The sequence below is a fragment of the Camelus bactrianus genome, chromosome 12 (genome assembly GCF_048773025.1).
Source record: "Camelus bactrianus isolate YW-2024 breed Bactrian camel chromosome 12, ASM4877302v1, whole genome shotgun sequence".
NCBI lineage: Eukaryota > Metazoa > Chordata > Mammalia > Artiodactyla > Camelidae > Camelus > Camelus bactrianus.
This window is the reverse complement of record NC_133550.1, coordinates 7,681,583-7,702,290: the sequence shown is the minus strand read 5'-3', so window position 1 is coordinate 7,702,290 and position 20,708 is coordinate 7,681,583. Positions and strand designations below refer to the sequence as shown.

General features: G+C 38.6%; 2 long non-coding RNA genes across 4 annotated transcripts in view; one reads left to right on the top strand and one right to left on the bottom strand.

Moving 5' to 3' along the window:
• Positions 1-270: 270 nt before the first annotated feature.
• LOC123614429 (uncharacterized) lies at positions 271-3,682 on the top strand. 3 transcript variants are annotated; one of them, XR_012510536.1, is made up of 3 exons: positions 271-630; positions 954-1,037; positions 2,626-2,847. It is a non-coding gene; the product is annotated as an uncharacterized LOC123614429 (long non-coding RNA). The 3 variants fall into 3 exon arrangements; XR_012510535.1 differs by lacking the exon at positions 954-1,037 and adding an exon at positions 3,608-3,682 and having other exon boundaries at positions 273-630; positions 2,626-2,895; XR_006721797.2 differs by lacking the exon at positions 954-1,037.
• A 1,842-nt stretch (positions 3,683-5,524) lies between these two features.
• LOC123614428 (uncharacterized) overlaps positions 5,525-20,708 on the bottom strand; it is a 63,975-nt gene continuing 48,791 nt past the window's right edge. The window contains exon 3 of the long non-coding RNA XR_006721796.2: positions 5,525-18,874. This is a non-coding gene — a long non-coding RNA (uncharacterized LOC123614428). The remainder of the gene's footprint in view (positions 18,875-20,708) is intronic.

Below are 20,708 nucleotides of genomic sequence, written 5' to 3'. Positions count from 1 at the left end.
AGTCGCTTAAATATATCACATCAACAAATGAAGTTGCATATAATTGCTTTCTTTGTTTTGTCGCAACTAACCTCTAATCCACTTATAGAGGGCCACCAAAAATTTGGTGAGATTACAGCCTTTCCTTAGGGAGCCAATCATTCTGAATGTTGGAAAAGAAGAAAACAGTCTCCACCGCTCTCCGCAGGAATATGCCACACTCGGTCCAGTAATCCCACACCGCTGGGAATCGCAGCCCGAACCACAGGCATCTACTTCCGGTAGAGTCAGCCCTCCAAGCCCGGAAGTGAATGAGAGAAGGCGCGAAGCATTCTGGGAAGACTTACGGGAGTGGGGTTGGTTGGGTCGCCGCCTGTTACCAGGGCAACCGGAGGCAGTTGACGGTTATCAGCAGCTTGGCGCCGTTAGCCTGAGCTGAGACGCTCAGAAGTCATTTGGGATGAGCGAAAGGGGAAGGAGGGCCTTCTTAAGAGAAAACTGTCCTACCAGGTATCCAGTCGTGGCGGCGGGAGCGCCTGCCCTAGGGAATCTGGGTTACGCCCTCCAGTTCTTTGAGCCTTTCGGTGAAATGAAATGGCCCTGGGGCTCGTGACTGTCATTTCTTAACTTTCCTTCCTCCTCTTAGAAAATGTAAGTTGAGAATTTCTAATTAACGTTGTAATGTGTTCTAATATCAACGTAAATTCTTGTTAAAATTGAAGACATTTTTTAAAAAAGAAACAAGAAAATAAAACTCACCAGTCATCCAACTACCTAGAAGTAACTTAAAATTTTCTTGTATTACAAGTTTTTTTCTCTGCATAAAAATTTCTTACATAGTTGAGTTTACTTGGGGGAAAACTATTTTATGTCCTGCTTTCTCACATAAGTATACATATATAAGATATAATTCTGTTACTAAAATCTTGGCAACAAAGAAGACATTGAAGACCTTAATGTAAATCTGTTTATAGTGAGTTGAAGAAACAGAGAGGAAGTGGACGCAGCATGTGAAGACAATTCTTTCAAGAAGTTTGGCTGTAAAGGGAAAGAGAAAGGTCAGTAGCCAGAGGAGAATGAACTGAAAGAAAAAAGAGCTTCTCTGTAAGGAGAGGAGACTTAGTGATGTATATTAGTACAAGAGAAAAAAAAAAAAAACTGGTGATCAGGAGTTAAAGATACTGCCAAGAAAGAGGATAACTGATTGAATGATTCCCTAAAGAAATAGGAGGAGATGACATCCATAGATTAGGTATATAAATTAGCTTAAATAGGAAGCAGAACTGGGAAGGAGGATGTCAAGGTAGGTATGCATGTTCATAGTTTTAAAACTACTGAAAACCACATTAGTGAAAAATGTAAATCGCATATTAAATGCCTATTAAATTGGTAAAGGTTAAAAAGAAAATAGTACATGTGCTGGGCAAGTGTTCAGTGAAACAGACATTGCAGGTGGGAAAAGAAATGCTACATCTCTCCCTTCCCCAGGCATTTTAGAAACTTCTATCAAAATCCTTAAAGTATACACTCTGAATAAGCCAGGTATACTTCTATGCTGTTCTAAAAAAGGAAATAATCAAAACTGCATATATATGTTAAGCTGAGTGGAGTACATTTCAGTTTGGCCACCAAAAAATATAGGTTAAATATATTACACCTGTACTTCTTAGACATGGATTATATGGTTCACTCATATTAGTGTAAGAGCATCCACAGGATTTCTAGAAAGGGAATGTAGAGCTGCAGTCTGATTGACTACCCTGATGCACAATCAGTGGGATCCTTTGAACCATTTAAAATGACGATGTAGAAGACTATTTAATAATAAGGAAAGATTATGAGAGAAAGTGGGTTATGAAAGCAGCAGTCTGTGATTCTAACCACATGGTGTTTTTGTTTGTTTGTTAGCTATTCTACTTTTTGCTTATCTTTATTCTACATGTTAAATATGTTTTGTAAGGACAAATAAAATGTTGCTCTTTTAAAGATGGGAGTCAGTTTATAAGTGGGGTAGGATGACCTTGGAGGAGATGATAGCTCTCTGTGAAGTAGGAGATCAAAAGAAATAAGATGCTTCAATGAGATTTAAGAATTATTCTTTAAATGTATTTTATAGATGCATATTATATACTGATACCCCACCTCTCACAAAAGACTGTGTGCTCAGAAAGACATATACACTATAATGAGAGAAAGTGATTAGAAGAGGAAACAGGCAAAAGGTAACTGGAAAACAAAGTAAAGGCAGGAGTATGTTAATACCAAAAAAATTTCATACCAAAGGTGCTGTGTAATTGCTAGAGGGGTGCTACCACAAATTAGGCTTAGGGTTACTAGCAACTAAGGCAAAGGAAAACATAGTTAAAAGTTTCACATGGTCTATAAGATTTTTTTAAGTTGCTTAAGTATAGTTTTGGTATAGAAGCCTGAGAAAAATTTCTCCCAAGGTCCTTATAAGGGAATAATATGAGATTCAGCTCTTACTATTGTGTTTATTCTATTTGTAACATCTCAGAAAGGGCTGATTCCCAACTCCCCACCTGCCCCGATTCCTGCGCTTGATCCAGATCTGGCCAATAACAACCATTATCAGTACTTTCACCTACACAGTAAGAAAAAAAGACTCTCCTTCCTCTGCTGTTGCAGGTGCTGAAGACCATATAAGTAAGCATGGAGAGGACAGGCCACCTTTGCTACCACATGGAGTCTTGCCTAAAACTGAAACTGAAAAAGCCAACCTGGGAGACAGAAACCAAGTCCTGGTGACATTATTTGAGCCCAGAGATCCAGACATGCCTAAAGAGAAGCTTTACCACTGAACTTTTTAGTTAAATGAGTCAATAAACTCTCTTTTATGCTTAAATTTGAGTTTTGTCTGGATTTTCATAATTTACTACTCAAAACATCCTAATACAGGTATACGTCATTAAATCAACATTATTTCTGTTTCTATGCCCTTATTTCAAATGTGTTACTCTATAAGGTATTCTACAGTTTCCACTGAATCAATCCAAATTTAGTACAAACCCAATAGCATTTTAAGAGCTTTTTTTTAAATTGATGTTTACTTGTTTTAGAACTAAGCAAAATTACTCCCAAATTCACTAAGAGAAAAAAATTACAATATCAAGAAAATAGAAGGAGAATTCATAAAAGGAATTGAATAATCAGACATTAAAACATAAAGCAAGAATAATAAGCTTAGGATGGTAATGGGGTAGGAATAAACAGTCATGGAACAAAATTCAAAGCCTGAGTAAATATAGGCATATTACCATACTTAATATATGGCAAATCAAGGAAAGACTTGTTCAATAAAGGATTTAAGGACAATGAGTTAGATTTGGAAGAGAAAAATCATTAGATCTTTACCTTATTCACCATCCCACGATAAATTCCAAGTGGATTTATGATTTAAATGTAAAAATGAAGCCAGGTTTTCAGTATAAATTTGTTGGCATGTAATTGAAAAATCTTGAGCAATATCTGCTAAATTTTTAAGTGTTAATACCTTTTTTAAAATTGAAGTACAGTCAGTTTACAATGTGTCAATTTCTGGTGTACAGCATAATGTTTCAGTCACACATATTCATACATAAACTCCTTTTCCTATTCTTTTTCATTACAGGTTACTACAAGATACTGAATATAGTTCCCTGTGCTCTACAGTATAAACTTGTTTATTAATACCTTTTGACACAGCTTTTTAATTCTAGAAACTTATCCTATAGAAATAAAATATATGTATAAAAATAAATATGGATAATGTAGCATTAGAATATAAAAAATGGTATTCACATGTAGAATAAATCAGAGATGGAATATCTATATCATGCATTTTCAAAGGGTGATATCACAGCCAAGGAGATGAAAATTGGTTCTTGAGGAGACAAAAAAAAATTTATGTATAAAGCACAAATATGCATAAGGTACATATATACATAGTATATATGTGGCATTGAAATTTTATGGGGGTACGATTAAGAAAAAAAATGTCTTAGGAGGATAGTAATGGAAAAAAGACTGCAAAAGATTGATCTATACAATTTGTTACCATGCAGCTGTTGAAAAGAATGAGGTAAATGTGTGTATATTGACAATACAGGACACCCAAGATGCATGAAGTTTTAAATATACATAAAGCATAATATATTTTGATATGCTTATATTTTTATATATATTTTACATATTATATATAAAGTAATGATGGTGTTTATCTTTGGGGTAGAAATTATAAGAAATATTCAATTCTATGTTAAGCATTATGTTTACATTTTCACAACAGCATTTTAATAAAAAGATAAGGTGTAAAAATAAATGACTATCAGAGTGAGTAGTTTTATAATCTTGTGATGATAAAGGACTTTTTAAACATGACTCCAAAGCCCAAAACCATTAAAGCTTAAACTACATGAAATAAAAAACTATTACAGGAAAAAAACCACTGACCCCCCACACACACATACAACCATAATCAAAGTTGAAGCACAACCCAAGATAAAATATTTGCAACATATATGACAAAAGTATGCCATTAATATAAAAAGAGCTCTTACATGTCAATAAAAAGGTTCAACACCCTGACACATAAACCTGATAAAGAACATGAACAAGTAACTCTTCCTCTCCTTCCCTCCCTCTCCCTTTCTCTCCCCAAATGACTAATAAGCATAGGAAAATATTTTTATTCTTACTAGTGAAACACAATCCCAACAACAAGATAATATGTTTTCACTGGATTAGCAAAACTACAAAGGTTGGCGTCAGCAGGGAAGTGAGAGGGTACTGTCAGAATATAAACAGGCTCAGCCTTTCTGAAGAGCAGTTTGGCAACGTGTATCAAAATGTTACATGTGTCTAATCTGAACCAGCAGTGATGCTTCTAGGAATGTATTCAAAGGTGATAATCAGACAAATCAGAAAATGATTTGTTACAATATTAGTTAAAAAGGAAACAAATGCTTTACAAGCAAGAGACCAAATACACTTTTGAATGAAAAGAGCTTGTTACAAAACATGTTCACTGAGATCCTGTTCATATAAATAGGTAAGTAAGTATACATAGAAGTAATATTTAACAAAATGTTAGTAATGGAAATCTCTGGTGGGACTGCAGGTGAATTTCAAGATTATGCAACAAAGAGACCAGAATGAACTCCTGTGTACCGGCATCACTCAGCTTCATCTCATACCCAATCTTGTTTCATCTATTTTCCAACCCACTCCCTCTCCCACCCCAGTTTTTGAAGTGAATAAAAGACATCTTATCTGTAAATATTTTTAAATGTACTTCTAAAAGATAAGGATGCTTTTAAAATAATCTCAATACCATTATCATACCAAAAAACAAACCCTAACAATTTATTCATAAAACCAATTACATCCAATCAGTGTTCCAGCTTTTTTATTGTCTTATACATTGTTTTATAGTTAGATTGAGGTCCATACACTCCAATTGACTCATGTATTTCCTAATCTATAGATTCTCCCTTCTTCCTCTTTTTTTTTTTTTTTTCCTGTAATTTATTTGGGGAAGTAACTGGGTTGTTTGACCTTAATTAAGAGTTTGGAGAGCAGGCCTGACCCTAGCATTTACAGACCTGGGACAATAGTACAGATGGAGCCCTAAATACCATATATCTAAATATTTAAATGCTATAACTCCAGCTAACAGTTAAATATGTTCTAAGATCCTTCTTTGACAAAAAACCCTCTTAAGGACCTGGAAGGCCAAGTTAGAATTTAGAATTTTCAGACTTCTTAGAGTTCCTCACTGGACTGTGGTTGTACAGAGGAGCTGGCACACAGTTCACAAGCTTGTCCCATTCTCTTCCCACCCCTGGCTCCATCCCCTGCTCAAGGACACCGAGCCCACATCTCCAAGCTGAATCTACACCTTCTGCAAATAGCCACCACTGGCTGCACAGTCCAACCTCGGGAGGATGAACTAAAGAACAGGCCCAAGCAGGCCCTGAAAACAGGCATGGGTTGCACACACTGGAAGTCCAGGTGCTAGGAAGCCAGGCCATAGGTGGAAGGGGAGGTGGCATATCCCCTTGGCTCCATGGACTTCGCACCCCATCTGGAAGGACACAGCTAGAGAAAGCCCCTTGCCTGAGTCAAAGGATAGCACTGCAGTAAAGCTCCCCATAGTCTGAATTCTGTGGGTCACATCCCTAGGATGTTATTAAATAAGTTGATTTGTTCCCTCTATTTCCTATAAAGTGATACTTAGATCTAGGAGCTTGATCAGACTCAATGTTTTTGTCAAGAATATTTTATAGATGAGTCTTGCATACACTCATTAGGAGGCACATAAAATCTGATTGCCTTTCCTTTCAAGTCGGTTACAATTAAGATAAAATGCAATTAGTTTTAGCAACAGTGTACACTGTCCAATTCGTTTAAGCAACTGTGTACACTCATGTAGTTTACTCCCAAAACAAGATATAGAATATTTCCACCACCCCAGAAAGTTATCCTGTGAATCTTTGCAGTCAATTCCCCTCCACTCACAGAGCCAACCACTTCTCACTTCCATCCCCACAGACAGTTTTGCCTGTTCTCGAACTCCATGTAAATGGAATTGTACTGATGTACTCTTTTCTGTCTTTCTTTAACATTTTAAAAAATTGTATCCATGCTGTGGATGTATCAGCGCACTGGTTCATCCTTTTTACTGCTGAGTAGTATTCCACTATATTAATGTGCCATAAGTTATTCTCCTGTTTGTAGATATTAGGGTTGTTTCCAGCTTGGAGCTATTATGAATAAGGCTGCCATTAATGAATTCGTATACATATTGTCTCGTGGTCATTTCATTTCTTCTGGGCAAATTCTTAGGAGTGAAAATGGTTGTTTACCTTTAAAAGAGACTGCCAAATAGCTCTTAAAAGTGGTTGTGCTATTTTACATTTCCAGCAGCAGTGAATGAGAGTTCCAGTTGCTTCACATCCTCCCCAACATCTGGTGTTAGCAATCTTTTTGGTTCATGGTTGTCTCTCTTTTTGTGTTGTTAGCAACTCTCGATAATCATTACCTTGACACATTAATGTATTGGGGTTTACAAAATGGTGTTACTCTAATTCTATCATTTATTTGTTCGCTGAAATGCTTCTATAAAGAGGAGCTTTCAAAGACAAAGAAATTTCCCTTCAAATCTAATTGGTTTCCCTGAAATGCAGTTCATACAGGAAAGGCAGGATTAGCACAATGCTTTGTTTACCAGTTTTCAGAATTGTGAGTTGGGTTCTCTCACATCCAACAAAGATCAAGTGAGAGGGCTTTTTTTTTTTTTTTTTTTAGTATCATTTTAGTATCATTATTTATTTATTTAAACTCATGTATTTAAATAGTTGATGTGTTTAATGCTTCTCAATTATCATCCTTATTGACACTCAAATTGTCCTGTCTTCAGCTGGTGGGATCTCTTCTGATTAGCTCCTGAGTTGACACAACTCTCTAAGTCTCTGATGTCTTCCGTGCCTTCTAAATGACAGGAAGTTCCAGGCTTATCTTCAGCATTTCCTGCCCCAGACATGAAACCAGCCATTTCTCCAAGGAACCCTGGTTCTTTTTAGTAGGAAATGGTAATTTAGAGACCACAATCTTCTAAAGATGTTTATTGCTACCTGGTGGTTCATTATTTCTAGACCTTTCCAGTGGGTGGAGCAAGGAAATGTGTCTAGTTATTTAAATAAATAACACAACATGAGTTTATACTAATATGTTCAATTCAAAATCAGGACTACCCACACCAACCTCACGTCTGTATCTCCTTTTACTCCTGCCTAAAATTCACCATAATTACTCATTTGCTTTAACCCACCAAGTACAAACAGCAGTCTCGGAACAACAGTCTTGGCCCTACCAACACATTGTGATTACTGAAAACTGCTGCTGCTGTTTGTCAGCGCGGGGAGGGCCTTTTTGCAGCTCCTTTTGTCATTAGGGTATATTCCAGTAGGGGTGTATAGTCAATTATTGTGCTTTCAAGTCACTTGGAAAGATTCCTCATGTGTGATTATGTCACCAACTCAATACATAGTTAGGTTAATTTGTTTATTCATGATTTTAATTTTTAGGGATGATATTTTTAAATTTAACTTTGTTTTATAACCACATAAAATATTTACATGGTTCTCAAGTCAAGTCTATAAGACAAGTGATATTAGAAAAGTCTAGCTTCTACCCCTGTCCTCTGTGCATATCCCTCCCTTGCTAGATAAATAACCATTCATTGTATTGTTTATCCTTCTATTTTTTACATATATTAGCAATTATATCCTTTCTTATAAAATTAATGATATGCTACTATGCAGTCAATTCACCCACTTAAAATGTACAATTTAATGGTTTTTAGTATATTCACAAAGTTATGCAACCATCACCACAATTTTAAAACACTTTAATTATCCCAAAATGATACCCTGCCTGATGTAGAGCATCTTTTTATGTGCTTATTGGCCATTTGTATATCTGCTTCGGAGAAATGTCTGTTCAAATCCTTCACCCAATTATCTGTTGGGTTATTTGTCTTTCTATTGCTGTTTACAAGAGCTCTTTATCAGGTCTCTTATCAATATGTGATTTGCAAATATTCTCTCCCATTCTGTTGTCTTTTTATTTTCTTGATGATGTCTTTTGAAGCACAAAAGTTTTTTTTTTAATTGTTGTTATTTTGATGAAGCCTAATTATCTACTTGTCCTTTTGTTGCTTCGCCTTTGGCATCGTGTCTAGAAAGCTTTGCCTAATCCAAGGTCACAAGATTTACTCTGCTGTTTTATTCTAAGAGATCTATAGTTTTAGTTATTACAATTAGATCTATGATTCATATTTATCAATTAATTTTTATGTATGGTATGAGGTAGGGGTCCAACTTCATTCTTTTGCACGTGAATATTCAATTTTCCTAGTACCACTTATTGAAAAGACTCTTCCATTCTTTCCCCAATTTAATTGTGTTGGCACCATTGTTGAAAGTCAGTGACCATAGATATAATAATGGTTTATTTCTAGTCTGTCAATTTTATTCCACTAATCTACATATCTACCCTCATGCCAGTGCCACACTGTCTTGATTCCTGTAACTCTGTGGTAAGTTTGAACTCAGGAACTGTGAGTCCTCCAACTGTGTTCTTCTTTTTCAAGATTGTTTAGTTATTCTTGATTCATTGCATTTCCACATAAATTGTCAATTTCTGAAACAATCCCAACTGGGATTTTGATATGCATTGCGTTAAATCTGTAGGTCAATTTGGGGAGTACTGCCATCCATCTTAGCAGTATTAACTCTTCCATTCCACGAATATTGGATGTTGCTCCATTTAGCTGTGTCTTCTTTAATTTCTTTTAAATATTTTATAAATTTCAGAGTACAAGTTTTACACTTTTTCTCAAATTTATTCCTAAATATATTTTATTCTTTTTGGTGCTATTGTGAAGGGAATTGTTTTCTTAATTTCAAATTCCTCCTTGCTTTTTTCTTTCTCTTTGCTTTTTAAACTTACCAGTAGACCTGAAAAATCACTCTATTGTAGTAAATAAACATACTCCTCATTCATCTTTACAACTGCAAATTATTTTCTTAGTTAATGGCTTAAATTTTTCACAAGGGTTATGTATTTGTATAATTTAACAAAAAGTTGTTATTTATTCTGGAATATGTTTTTTAAAACGTACCCATCAGATAATCACCTTCATCACTAGTTAGTAGATGTAGCAAATATTAATGTATGAGAGATACCACTAATTGCCTACCAGCTCACATCTTCCTCTAAGGGAGCTTTTTTCTTGCACAGATTTTCTTTCTCTAAAGGACCATTTACTGCATCATATGGCTACCTACCATCACCATCACTGATTGGGCCAAGGGTTGTGGCACTATATCCAGTATCAGTCCCCCTTTCCCCTTCTTCCATTGTAATGGAAAATTTTTATTTGTGTTAGGTATTTGTTTTATTCATTCAGGCATCTGTGTCCAAATGCATTATGGCATAGTCCTCCTCAGCCTAAGAGAATTAATCTTAATTAGTCTAAATCAGTCATGAGAACTGTCATTTCCCTTGCCAACTCTGCCAATGAGATGCCAAGGGGAAGTCTGCTGCAGGCCTTCTGGGAAAGTTGCTCTTAAAAAGGAATACATGATGGGGGGAGGGTCTAGCTCAGTGGTAGGGGACATGCTTAGCATGCACGAGGTCCTGGGTTCATTCCCCAGTACCTCCATTTAAATAAATAAATAAACCTCATTACCTCCCCCCCCAAAAAACAAACAAACAAAGAATACATGATAGGCACCATTCATTTCCCGTCTCCTGGTGTTGTCAGCCCCTGAAGCTGTGCCGAAAAAAGACTTAGAATCATGAAAAAAGCCAACTTCAGGGGAAAAGCCAACATGCCAAGGAGGACAAAACAGAAAGGTAGAAGGAACCTGGGTCCTTGATGGGTCACGGAGGACAGGCACTATCTCCATGTTATCCTTACATAAGATAATACACGTTTAAACAGCTTGTCATTGGATTTGCTAGTACTTTCAGCCAAGAGCATCACAACTGATAAAAGCATATTTCTGACCCAAGAGCAGCCAATCCCTAGGTTACTGGGACCAGGTGGACACAGAAAAGTACAAGGTGTCACTTAACCACATTAATGACAAGAATGGAGTTAAGCTCCCCACATTTCTGCTTAAATCTTGACCCACTCTTCAGCTCCCGTCTCTCTGAGGCCTAATCCCAGTCTGTGCCCTATTCGTAGCATGCCAGAAGTTTTCCCCCTCAGTGTATTACCACCTTTAGCTCAAGTGTCTACTTCTTGTAACCAGGTGAGTCTGACTAAAGCCATTTGGGAAAATTAGTGCCTTAGAAAATACCCCACTTCCTTAAAGGAAGATATAGACCTTGTCACCTTCAGCCTAAACAGCATAATAGATGCATTACATCGCATTTTACCTGTCTAGCTACCTCTATGACAAACTAAAGAAGGAGTCAAAAAATATACATGTATGGTTCTCAAGTCAAAACGATACGCAATGCTTACCCAGAGAAGTGTCATTTCCTCTTGTATCCCTTCCATCTAATCCCATCCTCCTCCTATAGATAAATTTCATTCGTTTCTGGTTTATTCTTTCAATGTATCTTTTTGTAAAAAAAAAAATGAGCAGATAGATGTATGTTATTTCCCTTTATTTCTTACCCCAAATGTAGCATACTATTTATTCTTTTTCACTCTTGGGTTTTTCCACTGAACAGTAAATCCTGAAAATCACTCCATCAAAGCTGCCTGGCACTGTGCTGTGGGTAGAGTACTCTAAATGTGTATTCAGTCTGCCTCCTGTGTACACACCTTTAGGTTATCTCCAACATTTTGCAATTACAAATACACTGCAACATACACTCTTACGCATGTGTGCTTCTGTATTGTTGGAGATGTTTCTTCAGGATAAATCCCTGCAGAACTGGGCCAGAGAGTAAATTCACATGTAGTTGTCTTAGATACTGCCAAATTCCCTTCTAAAAGACAAGTACTGTGTGATTTCACTTATATGTGGAATCTAAAGAACAAAACAAATGAACAAACATAATAAAACAGAAACAGAGTTACAAAGAGAACAAACAGATGGTTACCGGAGGAGAAGAGGGTGGAGGGAAGAAAGAAATAGGCGAGGGAGCACACAGTTGCAAAATAAATGAGTCACAAGTATGAAATGTACAGTGTGGGGAATATCGTTAATAAATAGGAATTATCTTTGTATATTGTAACCAGACTTACTGTGGTGATCGTTTTGAAATATATAGAAAAAATCACTATGTTGTCTAACAGGAAATAACATGGTGTTGTAGGTCAATTATAGTTCAAAAATAAACATACAAACTTACAGAAAAAGAGATCAGATTCGTGGTTATCGGAGGCAGGAGAAGGGGGAGGGGGAATTGGATGAAGGACATCAAAATGTACTACAAACTTCCAGTTCTAAGCCAAAGAAGAACCAGGGATGTAATGTACAATATGGTAAATATAATTAACACTGCTGAATGTTCATGTGAAAGTTGTTAAGCGAGTACATCCTACAAGTTCTCACAACAACATTTTTTTCCTTTTTTCTATTTCTTTAATTTTGTACCTGTATAAGATGATGGGTGTTCACAAAAATCATTGTGATCATCATCTCATGATATATGTGAGTCAACTCATTAAACTTATATAGTACTGTATGTCAATTATATCTCAATGAAACTGGAAGAAAAAAATTAAAGGTAAAAATAATAACTGATGATTTTTATAAATATTAAAACTTTATAAATACAACAACCACAAACATCATTCATATCTATCTTTATATCCTAAAACTGATACTTTTCCCAAAAGAATTTTAGGTGGAAGTCTGTAGAACTTTAAGCACCTCTTGCATTCATGGTTTTCATTATATAGATTTAAACTGTGTTTGGTTTTCTATTTGGATTTTTCCCTTTTTATTATTTTTTTTTCTTTTGGCAGTTATGCTTTGGAACAGTGTGGTTGAGAACCTGGAAAAAGGCCTGGTGCAGGTCCAAAACTTGCAGTCAGTCTGGCTGTCACTGCAGCAGGCGACAGCAGAAATATGCCCTGAGAATAACCACTCACATTTACACCCACACGTTCACTCCCGTCATTACCATTGTCTCAAAGACGGGGTGTTGTGTTTATTTTCCCTGCAAAGTGTGTCTTAGTTTCATTCACATATTTTCATCCTGTAAGAAAATAATTTTCCACTTTTGGAAACTTTGGCACAAAGAAACAAGGAAATGCTAAGCCTATGGGTGTGAAACTAAATGTCACCAAGAGATACATGCAAGGAGAAGACAGCAGCCAGCAGGCAGCAGCCGTTTCTTGGGTCTGACTGAACGCCTGCTCCAAATCCCAAGCCCAAGCATGCTGAGCGAACAGAATAAGCAGAAGGTACGTTCCTTTAACCCTCGCTGGGTTCTTACCATCCGCAGAATCCCAGGCAGGAAAAACCACATCTGTTAATGCACAAAGACTGTGGAACCAACCGTAAGGCACAGCTCCTCTCTGAAGGAGTCAAGCAAGTCACGAATGTGTCCCTCTTCCATCTCATCAAAGCCCACCTGCCCGGCTGGTGTCAAGGAAGGACCTCCAAGCCACCGACATACGAATAGTGGAAGAAAGCACCCTGCTAACTCCAACCCTTCACAGCCACCTCTCCTCACGTGTACCACATCTCTTCTGTCTGTCCTTTCCTCTTTCTCTCTTACCTTTCACCCCTCCTTCCCTTGGCCGCCTCACCATCCATCCACTGGTACTTCACCAAGCCTACTGTGGTCCCCTCCTTCCCCGGCGGGACAGAGGCTGCGTGGCATACGCAAACAACACAGGCTCTGAACTAAAAAAAAAAAAATGGAGGTAGGTTTGACTCTTGGCTCTGCACTTATGATCTTTATGACCTTGGACACATTATAGGAGTCCCTCTAGGTCTCAGCTTCATCATCTGTAAATGGGGATAATAAGATCTACTTTGTAGAGTTGCTGTAGGATTAATAATGATGGTTTTGGTGTCTGACACATTAGTTGCTCCATAAATAATAGCCGATAGTGGTAGTGGTCATGGCAGGAAGGAAGAACTTCAGCTTCCTGCATGAAAGCACCATGGAAGGAAGGCCGGCGAGGTGCCCTTAGACTTCATATGCTTTCCGTCTTTTATCTGTGCTTCTTCACTTTGAACAGGAAATAATTTTAAAGATCTTTTCCAATATTAAAATTATATTTTAATGGAAAACATTGAAATAGATGTATATTTAAGGCCTATTATGTGTAGAGGTCACATAAGATTTCCTTAGGTGAACCAGGTTAAATTAAAATCTGCTGAAAAGCGAATCTTTAGACTTTCATTTTCTTCCTTCCCTCACACATCCTTGCAATGTATCGCTGGGTATACGATCAAAAGGAGCAGCAATGACAGTCATTCCTCTACATAACAAATACTCCAGGCTCTGAGGCTCTTTTCATCTATGTGAACATACAAGGTTCTTTATTTTTATTTTTTTATCGAAGTACAGTTGATTTACAATGTTTCAGGTATACAACAAAGTGATTCAGTTACACATATATATGTAATCTATTCTTTTTAATATTCTTTTTCATTATAGGTTATTACAAGATATTGAATATCATTCCCTGTGCTTTACAAGGGGATCTTGTTGTTTATCTGTTTTATACATAGTAGTTAGTATCTACTCGTCCCAAACTCCTAATTTATCCCTCCCCCACCCCCTTCCCCTTTGGTAACCATAAGTTTGTTTTCTATGTCTGTGAGTCCATTTCTGTTTTGTAAGTTCATTTGTATCATTTTTTTTAGATTCCACATATAAGTGATATGATATTTGTCTTTCTCTTTCTGATTTACTTCACCTAGTATGATAATTTCTAGGTTCATCCGTGTGGCTGCAAATGGTATTATTTCATTCTTATTTTGTGGCTGAGTAATATTATATATATTACTCACATCTTCTTTATGCAATCATTTGTCATTGGACATTTGAGTTGCTTCCATGTCTTGGCTATGTAAATAGTGCTACTGTGAACACTGGAGTGCATGTATCTTTTCAAGTTAGAGTTTTCTCTGGATACGTGCCCAGGAGTGGGATTGCTGGATCATATGGTAACTCTATTTTTAGTTTTTTAAAGAATCTCCATACTGTCTCCATAGTGGCTGTACAAAATTACATTCCCACCCACAGTGTAGGAGGGCTCCCCTCCCTTTTCTCCACACCCTCTCCAGCATTTACTATTTGTGGACTTTTTGATGATGGCCATTCCGATCAGTGCGAGGTGATACCTCATTGTACTTCTGATTTGCATTTCTCTAATAATTAGCAACGTTGATCATCTTTCCATGTGCCTGTTGGCCAACTGTATGTCTTCTTTGGAGCAATGTCTACTTAGGTCTTCTGCCCATTTTTTGATTGAGTTGTTTGTTTTTTTTGAAACTATTTGAGCTGTTTGTATATTTTGGAAATTAATCCCTTGTTGGTTGCATCATTTGCAAATATCTTCTCCTGGTTTGTAGATTGTCTTTTCATTTTGTTGATGGTTTTCTTAGCTGTGCAAAAGTTTTTAAGTTTAATTAGGTCCCATTTGTTCATTTTTGCTTTTGTTTCCATTACCCTAAGAGACAAATCCAAAAAAATATTGCTGTGAGTTATTGTCAAAGAGTGTCCTGCCTGTGTTTTCCTCTAGTTTTACAGCATTTGGTCTTACATTTAGGTCTTTAATCCATTCTGAGTTTCTTTTTGTACATGGTATTAGAGAATATTCTAATTTCATTCTTTTACAGGTAGCTGTCCAGTTTTCCCAGCACCACTTATTGAAGAGCCTGTCTTTTCTTAGTTGTACATTCTTACCTCCTTTGTCATAGATTAATTGACCATAAGTGCGTGGGTTCATTTCTGGGCTTTCTATCCTGTTTCATGGATATATGTGTCTGTTTTTGTGCCAGTACCATGATGTTTTGATTACTGCAGTTTTGTAGTATAGTCTGAAGTCAGAGATTGTGATTCCTCCAACTCTGTTCTTTCTCGAGATTATTTTGCCTATTCGGGGTCTTTTGTGTTTCCATACAAAATTTAAAATTTTTTTGTTCCAGTTCTGTGAAAACTGTCACTTGTAATTTGATAGGTATAGCATTGGATCCGTAGATTGCCTTGGTTAGTATGGTCATTTTAACAATATTGATTCTTCCAGTTCAAGAACATGATGTATCTTTCCATCTGTCTGTTATCTTCAATTTCTTTCATCAGCATCTTATGGTTTTCAGAGTACAGGTCTTTTTCCTCCTGAGGTAGGTTTATTCTGAGGTATTTTATTTTTGATGTGATGATAAATGGGACTGTTTCCTTAATTTCTCTTTCTGATATTTTGTTGGTGGTACATAGAAATGGAACAGATTTTCATATATTAATTTTGTATCCAGCAACTTTACTGAATTCACTGGAGCTCAAGTAGTTTTCTGGTCGTGCCTTTAGGATTTTCTATGTATAGTATCATGTCATCTGCAAACAGTGACAGTTTTACTTCTTCCTTTCTGATTTGGATTCCTTTTATCTCCCTTTTTTCTCTGATTGCTGTGGCGAGGACTTCCAAAACTATGTTGAATAATAGTGGTGAGAGTGGGCAGCCTTGTCTTGTTCCTTATCTTAGAGGGAGTGCTTTCAGCTTTTGACCTCTGCATATGAGATGTTAGCTGTGGGTTTGTCATACATGGCCTTTATTATGTCGAGGTATGTATGAGTTATTAAATAATGTTGATGCTTCAAAAATTTGATTTTAATGCCTCCTTATTCTGTAACCTTTGGATGGTCCTCAGATCACTAGATGTCAGTGGCTATCTGATGAAGACTGACTGTCACACTCAACAGTGTGGTCTCATTTCCAAGAAGCTCGTCAGTAAAAGATCAGGGCAAGATGGTTTCCTTTTAGCTTCAGTATCTAGGAAATTCATTTCACTGAAACTGAATTAGTTCAGTGCAACCCAGCTAGGCACCCTCCTGGGTGCTGTGACAGCCTACGGTGGGAGTAACAAGGCCATCACTAGGAAGCCTCCTTCTGCCCTGCTTGTCTGCACAGAACACCACCATCTGCAAAGATTTCTAACCTGTTCTATTCGATGTGCTTTGGTGGGTTCATGAGCCTCTTGAAATTGTATTCGTTTCTGTGTGCATATGAATTCTTCTAGAAAGAAGATTCATAGCTATCATCACATTCCCAAGGGTGTCTGTGACCCTCAAAAAAATGGAGGCCCATTGACATAAGAAATTAAGTAGTACCCTGCCTTCTGCACTAGTTCTCTACTGCTTCAGTGACGAATCACCATAGGTTTAGAAACTTAAAACTAATTTATTATCCTACAGTTCTGTAGGTAAGGAGTCTGATACGGTCTTTTCAGGCTAAAAACAAGGTGTTGGCCGGGCTGCATTCCTTTCTGGGAGCTCTAGGGGAGAATCTGCTTGCTTGCTCAGTCAGGTTGTTGGCGGATTCCAGCTCCTTGTGGTTGCAGGACTAAGGTCCCCACTTCCTTGCTGGCTCTCGTCTGGGTGCTGTTCCCAGCTTCCAGAGCCTGCCCTCCACCTTCAAAGGCAGGGTGTGAGTCCTTCCCGGGCTCTGGGTCTCTCCTGCCTCTTCTTCGGTCTCGTCTCTCTGACTTGTTTCCCTGCCTTTCTCTTCCTTTTTTAAAGGCTCATGTGATTACAGTGTGATTACATTGGGCCCATCTGGATAACCCAGGATAATCTCCCTATTTCAGGTTCGTAAACTTAATTCCCTCCTCAAAGTCTCTTTTACCAAATAATTTAACATATTCACAGACACCAGGGATTAGGGAGCCATTATTCTGTCTACCACATCTTTCCACCCACACTTGTGCTGCTTGCTACATTCCAAACACCGGGAAAGAGGCTGGTGACTAGCCCCTGTGCAAGGTGTCCTTCAGCAAGAAGTGTGTGAGGCAACGTTTGTCCTCAACAGCTTCCACGGTCTTCTTTTAGTTACTAGTTGGCGAAGTACCACCCAAGTCCCCCCTTAAAGAATCAATGCGCTGAGGCCCCAACAGCACCCAACTCCTCTTGCTCCTCAGATCAGGCTGTGACCACCATCTCTCTACCTTTCCTCCTTTAAAAAAGTTCCACATTTACTGTCCAGAAGGGATATAATAAAACGTTACTCTAAATTGTTGAAGACTAATAGGCAGTAACCCTTCCCTAATACTCTTAGAGCGCAAAAAAAAAAAAAAAAATTTTTTAATCACGTAGAAAATGTATCACTAAATATTGGTAAATTGCAATTAAGCTGTGTCCAATGCTTGTTAAGTACTTCTGCTCACCCACATCCTCTTTGCTTTCTTCCTATGATCAGCAGTCAACCCCGTTCACTTGGTTGGCTGCTGGGGGACTAGCATTCATCCCTCTCCTGTCTGGGAGGCGCCTTGCGCACCAGCCCTTCAGCCCCAGCTCAGCCCACAGGTCTCCAAGAGAACGCTGCGGGTCTGCCTATTTATTGTTAAGCTCACAGACAGGCGGGGAAGGCGGCTGCACTGCAGAGGGAAGCAGGTTTCTCGGCCGAGACCACATGCAGCTATCTCCTTTGTAAAGGAGATCTGCCCTAGATGTTTCCTCATAGCATCCTTGTTTTTCAGAAATCATCAGTGTAAAAAGGTGTTGGGAATAACTGTCTTCATCAGTATAAATGGTCTTTTTTTTTTTGATGGTCTTTTTAACATTTAGTTTAAAACAAGATTTAGCAGCCAATCTAAAAAGTTATAAAGGAAAAAAGAAATATTGAGATTGAAGCCTGGTTTGCTTAAAAACTCTCTCCTCTCCTCTCCTCTCCTCTCCCTCGCCCTCACCCTTTCCCTCTCCCACAAGTGCGCACACACACACACACCTAAAACATTAAAAATGTTAGGTTGCTGATAGACCATTTCGCTTTCAAAACGTAAAGTTTCCAGCTGTCCCTTTCATTAAACCATGTCCCTGACATGACAGACAAGATAGCGGGCCTCTCCAGCACCACACCTGCTCATCTACGTGGAGCAATTTTTTTTTCAGGGTCTTTAAGACAAAACCTTTCTCCTCACACTGTCTTCCCACCCCCTTCAATTTTTTAACTGGAAACACGTAGTATCCGCCTCCTTCTCCTGATCCCTATAGCCCATCTCTGCTCTCTACCTCGTTTCTCACCCCACACCCCGGTCACCTCCAAAGGTGAGTTATGGTGCGGCTCAGGGAGCTTCAGCCTCAGGGCCCCTCACCCGCAGGTCTCTGGGGGTGCTGGGCACTGCCCAGGGGTCCAGGTGGGGAGGCAAAGCCATCAGAGAGCATTTCGATGTGAGCAATTCCACCAAACTGCCTGAAAAGAAGCAAAAGAAAGCATTCTGAGTCTCCAAAACATCGATAATCTGTTGCAATTTATTTTTTCATCCTAAATAAACATCTAAATAGGCAATTTTATACATACTTTTATATATTTTTTTCTTACGAGCCCCCCCCCATTGTAAAACCTTCAGCCTCACAGAACCTGGTTGTGCCGCTGCCCACCTCACCACCATCCCTCACTGCATCCCCAGGTCTCAACCACTCTTCCTTCTTTCCAAGCCCCTATCCCCACCCCCCCTCGACTGTGGGAACTACAAGGGTGAGAAATCAATTTAAATACTGTTTCCAGCACTTAGCTCTGTGGCCCTGAGTGAGATGTCTAAACTCCTTGAGCTTCATATTCCTCACCTGCAAAAGGTGGGTAACAATAATCCCTGTCTTGAAGGGTTATTTTTGAGAGTCAAAAATAATGGATTGAGAGTGCGTGTCATGTTTTGGGGGTGGGCAGGCACTGAATTTATATCACTGAAGACTCTCAACTGTGTGGAGCTGAGGAACACGAACCACTCTCGAGCCAGCTGATTCCATGAATAGCTCTAGTCCTGACACCTGCTTGTTGTGACTTTTACATCCTCACACTCTTAACAGAATGTTGCTTTAGGTTTGGCCCTTGTGTTAACCACCTTGGGGCCCAATCCCGGGTGCCTCCTCCTTTCACAGTCCGCAGACATCAGACTCTCCCTCAGAGGACTGCTCCTCCTCTGCCCCAACCCTTTCTTTCTACAGCTTGGAACACACATTAATTTTGCTGCTCCCTCCACGTCTTAGTTTGTTAGGGCTGCTGTAACAAAATGTCACAGACTGAGCAGATTATTAACAACAGAAACGTGTTGCTCACAGTTCTGGGTGCCGGGAAGCCCAAAGTTAAGGCGCCAGCACGGCTCGCCGAGGGCCCCTCCCTGGCTCACCGTGTCCTCACACGGTGGTAGGGGCTGGGAGCTCCCTGGGGCCCCTGGGCTCCACACCCTCATGGCTTTGGGGCCTCCCAAAGGTCCCACCTACTCGAACCATCACATCAGGCAGTAGAATTTCAACATACGAATTTTGAGGCTGCATTCAGACCATAGCACCTCCCCTTAAGCTACTTCCCAAGGATGTCTATGTGATCCATTATTCCTCTAATAGTCACTGAGAATACAGGCAAACATTTTGTTAGGCTCTTGGGAGAAAACAAGGGAAATAAGACTTTTCTACCTTAATAGGCTTAGAGGAAATAAAATGAATTTGAAGTTACTATGAAAGAATAGAGTATGAAAAAAAAAAAAAAAACCTGACAGTCAAAGGGACTGAACTGACAATATTTAATGCACCTATGAAAATGTTAAAATAACTCAAGTATACCACCCCTGGAAGATCTCATTTTGAAATAGGATTTTTAATTCCTGGAGATGAAAATAACTCTAAAGAATCGACTCAAATTTGTAAAGATTGATTTAAAACATGAAATTGTTAAAAAAAAAAAAAGAACAGAGTCTGTGTTAAGTGCTATAGAAAAGGGGGAGCTGGAAGAATCAAGGAATATGTTGAATGAAAGATTGTTTCATCCTGATCTTACAGGATGGAAGGACTTTTGGCGGCAATACAGACGGAGGGGAGACGTGCTCCAGCGTGTCTAAGGGTCTGGCTTGGTGGAAGCGAGCAGAAGAGGTCTGAGAGACAAAGACGAAAGAGAAGCCGGTCAGAGTTTAGGTGTCCTGAGTGCCAGGCTAGAAAGTTTTTACGTGGGCAGTGGGGAGCCCTGGAGAAGGGGGTGAAGAAAGGGACAATGTGCGCTTGTGATGGGGAAAAGTCGCCAGCCCTGTGCGTTT